The sequence below is a fragment of the Haliotis asinina genome, unplaced genomic scaffold, assembly GCF_037392515.1.
Source record: "Haliotis asinina isolate JCU_RB_2024 unplaced genomic scaffold, JCU_Hal_asi_v2 scaffold_20, whole genome shotgun sequence".
Lineage (NCBI taxonomy): Eukaryota > Metazoa > Mollusca > Gastropoda > Lepetellida > Haliotidae > Haliotis > Haliotis asinina.
In genome coordinates, this window is record NW_027133892.1 from 29,846 (window position 1) to 43,342 (window position 13,497).

Genomic DNA, 13,497 nt, shown 5'->3' on the forward strand with positions numbered 1-13,497 from the left:
ATGATGACTGTTCTGGCAGAAATGACCGAAGCATGCTTAATCACCGATTTTTGTAAACGTTGACAAAACTATAAATGTTGATCAAGTGCATGGGTGTTTGGGTCATGGTTGTGAAACATCCCGACGCTATTTTCAGTGAAAGTCTGGATCTATATAATTAAAGTAAAGTGTTTACATTGTGTAAACTTTAATACCGAGGGTAGCATGAAATAATCCCGGATCTGTGAATCAGTCAACGTAAGTACATCTGTGAAGTATCATTGTCTATATGCATGTTGATGGGATTTTGACTTTTTATTGCCAACATTGAATTTCCCTGCACTCAGCCTCTGACCAACGAGGGTGATGAGTTTGTCGATGCCATTCAACGTGATTTGTACTAACGTGATTTGTACTATCACCAAATTAGGCATCCAATTATTTCCATTGTTTTCTAATCAGTTCTGGTGTCCATCAAACACTTGCATAGACATAGGTGCTCCAAGACTTCAGCAACTGATTAGTGTCTCTGGTTTGACTTAATACACTTACTATATTTTTCTGTATGGATGGATCAAGGCATGGATCAAGGCAAAACCAAAGAAGAAGATGCTGAAATAATCTCTGAAAGTGTACACGTTTTCAGATAAAACAAATATAAAGTGTTGATTAGGTGTCTGTCATTCTTTATGTTTTTTGTTTGTTTGTTATGTTTCCTTGTTGAGAGTAACACTCTCTATTGTCCATACACAGGCGACCCTATAAATAGTGTTTCACTGAAAGGTTAAAACCACATCTTGATTAAAACTGTTGTATCGCAACGTTTCCAGAACCATAAACATTCACATGAATAAAACGCTTTTAGGGACCTTTTTGATGGTTACTCATTTTTAGAACCAAACTATCCTGGAACTGTTTCTGGAACCATATGGATTCATGTGAATTTAACGTTTCAAAAACAAGAAATGTTTAAGGGATGTTTGTTTATTTCACATGGTTTTATTATTCTGATATACATATGAACTATTCATTGATACATTGTGGTACATGCTATCAAATATAACAAAATAGGAATTCACCATGGAGAAGTGAAACGAAAAACTAAACTAAAGGGCAAAAGAAACAATACCAAGTCGATATCACTGGTAATACAAAACAAGCCACCATATGTAAAGGAAAGTAAAGTGCATGGGCATGTGTACGCACACACATGCATGCTACCCATACACCTGTTATCAAAATTCTTTTTGGTTTACACAATGGGGGCTTGTCGTTTTGTAAGTTGAGGCGATGTAGAGCCAATGCAGGGCTGATACAGGTCTACTGATGTTTGCCCATGTTTATGTTTTAATTACTAGGGTTTAGGCTTTCACTGTTTATTATTGACTGCCGCATTTATCGATATTCGAGCCGTATGGCTATAGTCTGTAAATAATCAGACCAGACAATGCAGTGATCAAGAGCAATTAAAACATAAATATAGCAATTACAAACCCTTATTTACAGATGGATCCAATGACAGTGGCGCAGTGGCTTGTGCCACTGTCATTGGATCCAGAACAATATCTTCTAGATCACCAGATAATAGTTATATTTTTACAGCAGAAGCGAACGCCATATTAACAGCTCTCAAATATATTCAAAGACACCCTAAACGTAAACAATATATAATCTATTCCGATTCTCTTTCTTGCCTTTAGGCTATTAAAAATACTGCTTGCAAACATCCACCTTTAATAGAAATAATTGAATTGTATAATGATCTTGCTACTGGCCAATACGGCATCGTCTTCTGTTGGTTACCCAGCCATGTAGGCATTTCTGGTAACACATTGGCTGATCTTGCTGCTAAAGCAGCACTCAACAAATCTGTGACACCACTTCTTATTCCTTACAGTGATGACAAAGCCACCATTACATCTTATATCCGTGATCTGATGCAAAAGAAGTGGGACACCCAAGTGGGTATCAATAAATTACATGAGATAAAACCTTACATTGGTTATACCCACTTGGGTTGTCAGTCCAGATTTGAAGAGATTATTTTACGACGATGTCGCATTGGCCACACTAGATGTACTCATGCGTACCTGTTAAAAGGCGAGGATCCTCCATTTTGTATCCCTTGTGATGAGAGAGTCACGGTCAAGCATATTCTGCTTGACTGTGTTCTATTCTCCATCACAAGAGATAAGTATTTTACAGTTAAAACCATTAAGGATCTTTTTAGCAGCGTTAATTCTCATTTAATCATAGGTTTTCTTAAAAGAAATTGATTTTTGGTTGAATTTTGAATAATATGTTTCTGTAAATAGATGTATTTTAATGACTAGTAGTTGTAACTTGAATTGTTGGTGGCTGTACCCTCAAAGGGTGTTGAAGTATTGTAAAATTATTGTCCTCCTGAGAGGGTACGTAAGTCCACAAACATTCAAAGTAAATTCTAGATTTCCAGGTTTTTAATCGAAGTATAAGTGCTTGTTTTTTTTATTGTATGGCTAGATTTCCGAAATTGCCGACGGCTGAGGGGATGATGTAAATCCAGCTAGGGTCCATGCAGGTAGCAAAGGTACTGTAAGTCCCCATGGTCCCTAGTATGGTGATCTACCTTCAGTTGTTGGCAATCTATAGCCCAGTTTTATATTGTATTGTCCTCTATAGATAAATTGTTTTAGGCATAGCTACTAGTTTTACATTCTTTTCTGTGGTGTTCTAGTTGTTTTACTGTCCTTCGTCGACAGAATTTTATAATACTCATATATTCCATTTTAATGTTACGTTCCCGTCACGATATGGCTGAAATATTGCCGATGTGACGTTAAATTTTAACTCACTCACTCACAAAATACACCCAACCTGCTACTTATTTTGACCGCTTTATGTAATGTTTCTTTTTCTTGGTGTTTTTCCAAACCCTCCAGCCATGTGCTTCTGCACACAGGAAGGGGGGGAAGACAGGAAGTGCCTCATTGACTTAGTGGGGAGGTCTCAATATTTTCATCAAATAGATGATGGTAACGGCTTTGACATACATCACAGGGAATGGGGTTTTAAAACAAAAGTAACCAAAAACATCAAAATTTTGTACAGGACACAGATTTAGACTCTTCAGCAGTTTGACTCACTGAACCCGGAATAATACACCGTTTGGTTAATGGGAGTATCTCTGCTGGTTAGTGGTATCACAAAAGTCATGTGTCCAGCCCCCCTCTCAAAACCACCGAACATCCACTGTCCTTTGACCACCTGACACAGTATTTTCACTTACCAAACCTTTCCCAACAATGATACCTGGCCCTCCTATCCTATCCATAGGAATGACTCCACACAATAATTGTACCTGTCATAAGTTGTTTTAAAACCAAGTTGAGAAACCATACTCAGTCTGACGGACGATTCCGACTGATAAAACATTTTCAGTTTCAAGCACTCCATTGCCATTAGCAAACCAACTTCCACCTCGCAAGTATCACCCTAAATTTTGAACTTTTTCTTATCAAGGTCTGTGTAGCTCAATAGGCAGAGAGCAGGACTCTGAGTTACAGGGTCACGAGTTCGAAATCCTGCTGCAGGGGCACTTGTGAAAATAATATGTGATGTCAAATCATGTTGAAGGTTATTTCCGTCCAAAGCATAAAAATTAAATTATATTCAAATCTGTACATCAATACATATGCAAATCTGAACGATTCCAGTAGTCTTTTCTCTATACACCCTTTGTGCTCCAACATTTCCCTATGTTATCCTTCATGCTTGCTCTGTTCGTAATAATTTCTTGTAATAAGTGATTGTAAATATCTTTGGAGAGGGGTTTTATTAGTAGAAAGTATTTATCCCCATTCCTTTGCACATTGTGAATAAAATATGTTTAAAGATATATTCCTGATCATTTGACATGGTGGGTACTAGTATTTGTGACTATCACTGTACTTTGGGTTTAGCCCTTACTCTGTTTCAATTTTGTATGTCTACATTCATTAAGCCATGCCACATTTAGTGAGTATGGTTTTACGCCGCTTTTAGCAATATTCCAGCAAAAGATAGAAGAGGAGGACATCAGAAATGGATTTCACCTTTTGTACTCATGCCCAGAATCTAACCTGGATCCTCGTCGTGACGGGCGACCGTTTTAACAGGTAAGCTACTCCATCGGCCCCAATGTCAGTTTGAGGCTCGGCAGATGGACAGACAGACAGACATGGGGATTGTGGCATGTCTTGACCGGTGCCGAGATGCATTGGGTGATAAGTATTGCTGAAGAGGCGTTCTGTTGGTCAAAATTGTCTCCCTCCAAATAGGATTTTACAGTGGCCGAGTAACTTACTGTACAATTTTCATGATTAAGCAGATTCATTCTATCACTAGTAGTTAGTTGTTTCATCAATGATAATACATCCCGCAGCTTCAATATTTTGACGTCAAAACCTGGAATCTTTTAGAAGAGCCATAGTCTTCAGTTAACTTGATTATCACATGTTTTGGAAAACTGGTTCATAGGAAGTTATGATAGCTAAGAATTAATGATACGAGATATAAATTGGCAAGAGGTCGCTAGCAACGGCCACCATTGTGGTAAGTAGAGTTGTGTCACAGTATGGTGGCTGTGTGGAACTTGGCCTACGGGGTTTGAACCTGGTACAGTCACACCATTATCTAGTGGTGTAAAGTTTCCCTGATTCTACCCTACAGTCGAGATTATTGAAATGTACTAAGGTATCAGCTGACAATATAGTATTGAGATAGATGGTCACTTACTAACCCGTTTTAGAACAAACATTCATATTGTGCTGCAATCCGTGTTATGAATAACCCTTTTAATTTCTTTGTAACATGAAACCTCTCCCAGTGCCTGAGGGATTAAAAATTTATCTTTTAGATCACCAGTCACTGCCCTGTATCAAGCAAACAAGACGAAATACTCAGTGGGAATGAAACTTCGATATATTCCGGCTGTCAAATCTATTTATAGGCCTCGCCCACAGATACATATGCCAGCCGGCTGGACGTCAGGTAGACACGTGCATGTCGATTTCAGGGACATCAACTGTCAGAAAATCAGAGCGAGTAGCAAATGTTTGCCAAGTCTGTGAAAACATAACTGACGGCCAGACCATCGGATTTTCTTTTCTTTCAATATCAAATATTTTAGTCCTGTTGCAGAAACTGATGAGGCACCCGTTCGAGTGCCTAGCCTCATATACCGAGAAATCCACAAACAAATAAACTATTTTGAAACAATACCAGACAGACTACGGAAATGAGTACATTCATTAAGGTTTTGTGCTGTTTCCTAGAAACTTACTGATACGTGTTAGGAAGGAATCCGATTAGAAACCCGATTTTTGTATTGGTTAACGTTGTTGAACTCTGCACTCGTCAATATTCCAACGAAATCACCGCCGTCTGTAAATAATCTAGAGTGGGCCAGACAATCCAATGATTAATTGTCCGCAATAATGTAGTGAACCATCTATTTTCTATATAACCTAGCTCTAAAATAAGTGAGGTGGCTTTGTGGTTGGACCATTCATTTGTCATGCCAAAGATTTAAGGCGGTCAACTTCTTTATTGTGAATAGCATGATGTTTTGGAGTGTATGCATGTTCCTATATAACCTGGGTTCACAATCCGGAATGTCCTTGTTATTCACAATATAAAAGTTGACATCCATAAATCTTGCTTTTCTTATAATTCCAATTGGCCTGGAAAAGTTTGATTCTGGACTTAAGTTAAGGAAAAAATCCTCAGACTCTTGAAAAGGTAAAACAGTTGCTTGAACAATTATTTGCCCTTGTTTAATTTAAAATTATTTAGAAACATTGGTTTCAATAAAAAATATCTGGACTTGCAAATGAAGATGATAAATATCTAGTCCCCATACAAAGTCCCGTGCTCCAAACGGGAATAGTAGGCCCCAATCAACTGCTTGGTCTTGCACTAATTTTGTTACAGATGAATATTTCAGACTAATTACGGTAAAGGAAATAGTTGAAATACACATGGTATTTGATGGGCGTTTAGATATTGACTCTGCACCTTGCGGTGAGGAGCAAAGCTCATATTACACTTTCAGGTGACACAGACTGTTTATTTTGAAACTGAACTAGGTAAGAATACAAGGGAGGGTTATGATTGATTTCGCTTACAGAAGAATTTAAGGAAATTACAGATCTGGATTTATTGTCAAGGATACGAGAAAAGAGTTTGGAAAATTTGTTTGAGTTGTTAATATTTAAGGAAAATAAAAATTTAAAGAAATATGAACAAGCAACATACCAAGAATGCATGACTGTCACTGAAATTGAAATTGATAACAGTCCAAGATGCTTGTACAAGTACTACTTGAGACAAAGAATGTCTGATAATTAGAATTCCCTGAAACATTCTATTGTGATGTAATTGCATTTTGGCAATAAATATTTCTAACTTAACAGAGCCGAATACTCTGCTTCATTTTGGATTTTTAGAAAAAAGACCCTACAAGTTTGAGTTGGGGTTGAATACCAGTGTTAGAATTTAATCAGCATGATTAATTGCTGAAACAGGTTCCTAAGGACATTTTTAGACAAAATGGTGATAAAATTTCTCGTTCGAATCTTGTAAAGGTTTGAGATTGATCCAAAACAACAATCTTTGTTGCGTAGTGACTTTTAATATCTTTGTACCAAACTAATGACATCCATTTGCAGCATGTTGCAATCATGCTTGAAATTCAGTGTATACTCTTTTGAAAATAATACATTTTGTTTCGGGTGTCTTTTCAGTGAAAAAATAAAATAACGTTTTCTTTCAAAAAGTGCTGCCATTAACCTTTTCCATCATGACTTCCCTGGCTTTTCGCTTTTACTGTGCACAATACATATATAAGGAGGAACGCGAGTTTGGTTGCGTTAAACCTCGGCCTAGATTTTCGTAGCTCTCTCAGCGCTAAGATGGTCGTAAGTGCCATACATTAAGTGCCATACAGAGAGACTAAAGTCAAGGCTCAGGAGACAAATTAGATGATTGCTGGTAATGGTGCCCAGTGACGTTTCCGCGTGGATTGGAAATGTGCCTGTCTACTGTGTGCCTCCCTCAGACAGGCGACGGGGTACCCACATGGATCCCTTCCCCTCCCTCACAGCTATATTCCATGGCGGCGATCAGTAAATAGAAGAGTGGACTAGACCATCAGGTGATCAGCAGCTATAGGGATACGATAACAACACTATTATCATTATTGATAATGGACTTGTATATTTATTCATCTAGGTGTGGATATTGCAGTACGTGAACTTACAGGTGAGCGTAACTAATAAGTATGACGGTGAAAGAGACTGATGCATGTGCAAATGTTCTTTCTATGTCATGAATAAATTGGTTGTGTTATTGTCTGTAAAGGTAATAATTGCAAAGCTGATTATGCTGTCTTGTCTCACCCTAAAATCATGTGACCTATCCTTTCATTGTGTGCTCAATATTTTGTGAATATTAATTTACAAATAAAAATTATCTTTAGAGTGACAAGAAAATGTCTTCATGTGGATTGGTTCTAAGAGTAGAAAACTCTTTTATATTACGAATTTTGTAGGCTTGAGCTGAGTTTTACGGTACATATGCATTGTTCAAGCAGTTTAACTACACAGCCAAGTCGTCATTCAGAAACATTTTAAGTAGAAATGAGTTTCTTGAAAACATATATTTTAATTACATTATTGTTTACATACATAATACGTCATAAACATCAAATTCAAACTGGGGCTGATTTTTACTAACATTTTATTTTTTTAAAAAAAAATCAGGCAACAAAAATGAGAAAGTCTCTCTGTTATTGCATAAAGTAATCACTTGTCCATATGTAAACAAAATTTCATTCAAATCGGGCCAATAATAGCTGAGAACTATGTTCACTAAGATCGAAAATGACGTTCATCGAGAAAATAAGGAAATAAGTTTAGTTGTGTTTTTTCCACTTCAGCACAAGATAAACACATTCAAAACCTCAGTTTACTGAAGGATCTAGCCCAAATACATGCAGCAATGCATTTAGAAAGAGGAAAAAAGCCTAAAACTCTCCTGCACCATACGTCAACCCCGCAATTGCCTCAACACACGCTCTCTTTTTTGGGCCTCCCACTTTGCTTTGCGTTCAACCCTGGAGGCTTTGAGGGTTCTTACTTGATCAAGTCTTTCAACAGAAGCTGCTGTTAGTTCATTAGCTTCTATTGCAAGCTTGTTCATCACCTGTGTAATGTGGCAAGTACCCTCATTGAAGGAGGCAACTGCAGATGCGACTGCCCGATGCAACCGCCTCTTGTCAACAAAGACAGTCTTTGGACAGCGGGACCAGATCACAGAATGCAATCATTCATTAGCATTCTGTGTCTTTCCCTTTGTCATCCTCTTAAGGAGGTTTTCATCAGACATTCTTTGATACACAGGGACCATTTGTTCGGCAATATGTGCATCAAGGTAATGTTTGATGTTGTTTTCATGAGAAGGAGGCTCTTGATCATTGGCAAGTGCTCTGTTGTAAACACACCAGCTGGAGGGGCCATTGGGACACCTACTGTGATGGGGAGCATCATCAGTAGACACACAGTGACACAAACTCGCCCAGATGGCATTCCTCGTACCATCGACGTTACCAACATTGTTACTGGTGGCAAAGCCATAATAATACTGCAGTTTCAAAGCTTTTTCTTTTGTCAGTTTCCCTCTGCCTCTACCACCCAATCTACATTCTTTTGACAAGTTCAGAAGAGCTGTGCCCATCCTTTCATGAGCATGATTAATAAAGTCTTCCTTGTCAATGCTGATGTCCGGTTATTAGGCTGAAGGTCGTTGATAGCCTTGTGGGTTTTGTCGCCATCTGAAAGTATACATGTACATTATACTTTTCCAATGATCGGGACCATAGCCTTTTAGCAGCTTCCACTTCCATGGCATTGGAGCTGCCTTCATAGTTTTGACAACACTGAAGCATGTCCTCCCTCCATACCACTGTCTGAACTCTGCAGAGTCCTGTTCCAGACTGGTGACATGAAGGGTACATGCGTGACAGTATTTTGACAGGACTTCATAATCAATCACAAGACCTGTCAAAACATCAATGACCGCACCAACACCATAATTGGAAGTGTGGCCTCTCTTCTGCCATGATCCGTCATAACTGACAGTGATGTCCAATGAACATCATCTGAAACAGTCCGTTGTTCAGCATAAGCCTGTTTGATAATTTCCACACTCTCAGTCAAAACATCCTCAGTATTTCAATAACAACTTTGGAAAGAATGTCTTGTTTGCGTTGAAATGTCTTATCGTGGAGACCTTCCATTCCAAAAACCAAACAAAATTTTTTCATTGCAGCATGACCAAGTCCTGTCTCTGACAAAAAGAGCATGAACATATCATTCACTTGAAAGGGGTTGTTACCTGCTTGCTTACCTGACCTTGGTGAGGTGTAGTTCTTGGACACACACATCTGACAGTTTTGACAAGTCAGCATAATATTTATAGCAAATCCAAACCTATCAAAATTGTCACTAGTAGTATAGGGAATGACAGTTCTGGACCACTTTACATATAGGGTGTGCTAAAGCTAAGCAAAGCTAAGCAAAGCTAAGCAAAGCTAAGCTAATTTGCTTAGCTTTGCTTAGCTTTGCTTAGCTTTAGCACACCCTATATGTAAAGTGGTCCAGAACTGTCATTCCCTATACTACTTCACTTTTTTCAAAATTCAAAGAACCTTGTTCATGGCATGATGGACAGTAAATTTCTTGAAAGAATAAATTCATTTGTCTCATATCAATCAACATCCACTCAGGTTTAGGCTCGTCATTGTCAAGGACATGAGATCGGGCGTTTTCAAAACTTTTAAATTTTGCGAACTTAATTAATGTCACTGCGTGAATTCGATTCAAACGATTTCTCACTTTCAGTGGCTCCAGTGGAAACGATGTCCTCAACAGCGTGGTCCCCAGACGATCCCAAAGCATCTAAGATGTTCAAGCTGTCAGAATGGGGGTTGATCGGGCTGTCAACACTTGTCTGATCGCTGACACCGCATTTTAAACGTGCCTGCCGCAACTGACTTGCCCTGCGCCTCTTATTCTTACCATAGGCGTGTTTTGACCTGGTTTTGGTTCTCATTTTTTAATAATTCAAAAATTTTCATTCAAGAATACGTCAAAAACTGTGTTTACCTGTCAATCTCTTCGCTAAGCAGCCGCCATCTTGTATAATTACCGGGAAAGGCCAAAGTTTCGTTGCTATGCCGAATGGTGCATTGCGGGATACGTTTTACCATATAAGGATCGAGCGAAGATTACCAAATGTTGCATTGTGGGAAATTTCGCTTTGCATAATGTTGCATTGTGGGATAGGAAGTTTTCGTTTAAAATCACTACCGCGGGAAAACGACCATATCCTTACATGGACTATTTATATTTAGAATGTTTTTCACCAGCAACATGGCGGAGACGACGAGCTTTCTAGCGATGTATAACATAAACGGGTTTGTCAGTGTTGGGTGGGCGTTGTCGTAGGTGAAAGTTGGGATATTCTGGGTTTGTTTACGGACACATTTAAATATTATCACACACTTGCTGATGTTTGTACCGGTTTATATTACTTAAAATGACTTTATTTTGAAAACAACATATTGTAACACGAAGAACACGCGATAAATACACGAAAAAAATAAAAATCTCGATTTTGATATTTTGAAGCAAAGTTGTCAATTTAAGGTGCCGTGTCTGGCCTGAACGACATCGAAAAACACTGATTTTACAGTTGTATACGCAACAAACACAAATAAATAGCCCAATGTGTATTGATTTGAAAGCAAATTGCTCTATAAATACCATACAACCCTAGTACATGTGCTGCAGGAATGGTATTTTCTATTATTCATTTGTACTTTCCGATCTAGAACGCGAAAATTCAACCATATTCAACCACGTGTATGGTTGAATATACGTGGTTGAATGGTTGAATATGGTTGAATTCAACCATATACGAATGTTCCTTTATGTTCTCTGCTTTTTTCTTGGTTGTTCGTCTTCCGAACTTTCATTCTCCAGTTCAGTTGTTTCTTTTGCTTTCAGTATTTGTGGGTTTTCTATTCTGCTTTGCATTTTTATTTGGTCTCCTATTGGTCTTCCTGTTGTGTCACATACTATATTTCTGCTTGCGTCCAGCGAACTTGGTTCTATTCCTGGTTGTAGTGGCCAGTCTCCTGGTATGAAGTGTTGTCCCATTGTTATTTGTCTTTCGTCTTCTTCTTCTTGTCTGTTGCTGTGTATTAGTTTTTCTCTGTTGTTGTGGCTTTCCATCAGGTGATATTGTATTCTTGGCATGAAGTTGGGGAATAGTGGTATGTAGTTTTGTACCATTAATTCCACTTCAGCTGTATAAGTGATTCTGGCTTGTACGAATCCGTTAACTAATTGTATGCTTTTTCCATTGTTTATGAACATTGGATATATGCTAAGTGCTGCTAGTGGAGCTTGTTCTGGGAAGTGGTAGTTTAAGCCTGTTGTTGCGTGGAAGTTATCTGTGCGGTATTGTTTTCTTACTTTAGACAGATCCCAGTCGTTTGTCCAATGTTCTTGCGTTGATGCTGCTTGCAGTCCTACTTGTTCCCATGTTTTTTGTGATAGTGGTACGTTGTTTTCTGTTTTGCATGGTTTGTGTCTTCTTTCGTACATTACTGTGTTTAGGATCCATTCTTTGCTTGGGTTCCAAAACTCGTATGAGAATCCTGTAGTTGATGGTACTGTTGTTGTTTCGTGGTCGTTGTAGATATCGTATAGAATGGTTGGATCCATTTCTGTTCTTCCTATTTTGTTCCAGTCTATGTTTTCTTCGTCTGTTGTTAGAGTGTTTTCCTCTAGCCATTGTTTTGGGAATGTTCCTCCAATCACTAGTCTTGGTAGTACGCAGTCATTCAGGTCAGTTGGTAGTGCTTGTGTGAAGTTTTTGTTGTGTGATTCTCTGTTCGATACGTTTTCCATCGTATCCACTTTGTGCTCTTTTTATGTCTTTCATTTTTGTTGATATGTTGAGTGGTGTTAGACTGTGGTAACTGTCTACGTTCGCCAGTATTCTGAAGTCTTGTGATATGGATACTCTTGGTTGATTTTCTGTTACTGGTGGTGCATCGAAATGTCCTTGCATTTCGTTGATTTCGAACCCGAATCTTTAGACTCTGTATTTGATTGCTCTTTGTTCGAAATATTTCATTTCTGCGTTAGTCATGCTGGCTGCACATCTGTTGTATGGTATGAAGGAAAATGGCGAGAACCATTCTATTTTTATTTGGTTTAAGTTGTCTGGTTTGTAGTCTTGTGGATTTCCTTGGTAGAATTCAGCTTTGGGATCTTCCCATCCTTCTTGTGCATTTAATGTTGTTTCTACTTTGCTGTTTCCTCGTGTTAGTGTGACTTTTTAGGTAGATTGTTGCAGTAGTATTCGCAAGTGTTTTCAGTGTATACTGGTAGAATAATCCACATACTTTTTTCGTACGTTTCGTTGATGGTATTGAACCTTTCGTAGTGTTCTGTTCTGTCTCTTACTGTTGTTTCTTGCCTTGCTGGCCCTGACCCAGATACGTCGTCTGCTGTGACGTCATCTTGTACTGTTCCTAGGCCTGCTACTGTGCTACTGCTTTGCTGTGACATCTTGTTTTGCTGTGTGTTTCCTGCAAGATATTTTTGTAATGTTACTCTGAAGTTTGATCGGTGGTATTGATTCCATAAGTGTTGTCTTTTGGCATCTGTTTGGTATTTTAATGTTCTTTGTTTGTAGTTTAATAGTTGTTGCCGTAGTCTTAAATTTTTTTTGGTGGGTTGCATTTTGTATAGTTTTCTTAGTCTTTGATCGGAGTAGTTGGCCCATGCTTGTGTTTCGGAATTGTGAGTTGTAATTTTCTGTGGTGGTTGTTCTTTTGTTTTTTTAGGTTTTTTTTGTCATGGGAGTGATTTTATGGTGCTTCCTTGTTTATGTTTTTGCATATATCTATAAAATTGTGCATTAGCTGCATTTCTATTTTGTTGTATCTTTTCTTGTTGTTTACGTTGTTGTTCTCGTATGCGTTGTTGTTCTATTTGTTGTTGTTTTCGTCTTTGTTGTTCTGCTTTTTCAATGTCTACTAATGTTGGTCTGCGTGGTCTTACTTTTCTGGGTCTTTTGTGCACGCCGAATACTCTTTCAGCTATTTCTATGTTCTTTTTATCCTGTTCTGTTAAGGTACCGTATGAGCTTCTTTCGACTGCACCCACTGGGTCTAATTTTCTGATGTGATGTTCGACATTGCTGTGTATGATGCCTTTTGTGTTTTTTCCCAATTTTTGTCAACCAGTTTCTTGAATCCCCTCCCCGCTGCTTTAGCAGGTTTTGTTTTGGATGCTTTTGTTATTAACCTGGCTAAGCTCGGTACTTTTACCGAGTTTTAAGAGTCCCTTACCTGTGTTTTGAAAATGGCGTCGTCCGAAGCAGTGTGCCTCGTTCTGAAAGTATATGTCGACATGACCGGAA

At 38.4% G+C, this 13,497-nt stretch overlaps 1 pseudogene; it reads right to left on the reverse strand.

Moving 5' to 3' along the window:
* Nucleotides 1-8,023: 8,023 nt before the first annotated feature.
* Nucleotides 8,024-10,110, reverse strand: LOC137269954 (uncharacterized; annotated as a pseudogene).
* Between the last annotated feature and the right edge of the window lie 3,387 nt (nt 10,111-13,497).